The sequence below is a fragment of the Carlito syrichta genome, unplaced genomic scaffold (assembly GCF_000164805.1).
Source record: "Carlito syrichta isolate Samal-C Ts95f unplaced genomic scaffold, Tarsius_syrichta-2.0.1 Scaffold62039, whole genome shotgun sequence".
Classification (NCBI taxonomy): Eukaryota; Metazoa; Chordata; class Mammalia; order Primates; family Tarsiidae; genus Carlito; species Carlito syrichta.
In genome coordinates, this window is record NW_007006135.1 from 308,258 (window position 1) to 309,778 (window position 1,521).

The window sequence follows — 1,521 nt, forward strand, 5'->3', positions numbered from 1 at the left end:
TTGAGGACAGCCTGGGCAACACAGTGAGACCTCATCTCTACAAAAAAAATTTAAAAATTAACCAGGCATGGTGGCATGTGCCTGTAGTCCCAACTACTCGGGAGGCTGAGGTGGAAGGATTGCCTGAGCCCAGGAGGTTGAGTATAGTTATAGTGAGCCGTGATCGTGCCACTGCACCCCAGCCTGGATGACAGAGTGAGACCCTGACTCAGGAAAAAAAAAAGTCTTTGACTATGATAAAACTCTCTGGTAGCAGAAAAAAGATCCCCTTCCTTTCATCTTTAACTTAGTTAACTGATGAAGCCAAGGTTAGGGAGCTAAGGATACCAAATATGCCATATAGTATGAGCGCACTACAAAGGCATGTACAAACTCTAGGACTGTAGCCAAACTTTCAAAAAGGGCATTTTTTTTTTAGTTAACCTTTGTTAATTGCAAACAAAACAGCTTTCAAAACAGAGGTACCCGCATGTTGGTTGCCAAGCTCTCAAGCTCCCAAGCTCCCATTCTCTGCACACTTTAAGGGACAGGAATGGCATTTGTGCTATGAGTACTAATGAATACAAATACTTGAAATAATTCAATAGTTTACATTTGAAAATGTTCCACAGACTTTTAGCATATGCTGCAACAAGTGTATTAAAAATAATAAGAACCAGGCCAGACGAAGTAGCTCATGCCTGTAGTCTCAGAACTTTGGGAGACCAAGGCAGGAGAATTGCCTGAGTCCAGAAGTTTGAAACCAGTCTGGGCAGCACAGTGAGGCCTCGTCTCTACAAAAAAAAAAAATCAAAACATTTGTCAGGCCTGGTGGCGTGTGCCTGTACTCCCAGCTACTTGGGATACTGAGAGGTGAAAGGATCACCTGAGCCCAGGAGGTTAAGGCTATGGTGAGCCATCATCGTGCCACTGCACTCTAGCCTGGGTGATGCAGAGAGATCCTAAATAAATACATACATACACATATACAAACAGTGATAGTAATTTCAAAAAGAAGAAGATAAAGAGCCCACACTATAACTCAATATTTCTTTCTTTTTTTGTTGCTTTTTTAGTTGGAGTCTCACTTTGTTGCCCAGACTGGTGTGCAGAGGCACACTCGCCGCCACCGCAGCCTTGACCTGCTGGGTTCAGACCATCCTTCCACCTCAGCTTACTAAGTAGCCAGAACTACAGGCACACGCCACCATACCCAGCTAATTTTTTAATGTATTGTAGAGATGAGGTCTCGCCAAGTTGCCCAGGTTGGTCTCGAACCCATGGGCTCAGGCAATCCTCTCACCTCAGCCTCCCCAAGTGCTGGGATTACGGGCGTGAGCCACTGCGCCCAGCCTATAACTCGATAATTCAAAGAGGGTGGATGGCTTATGAACCCACCTATGATTACAAACTCAGACACAGAAATAACTACAGGCAATAGAAGGGGGGCACAGTTAAGTATCACTCAAAAGAACCCACAAACCGGGTTCGGTGGCTCAGCCTGTAACCCCGCGCCTTTGGGAGGCTGAGGTGAGTGGATTG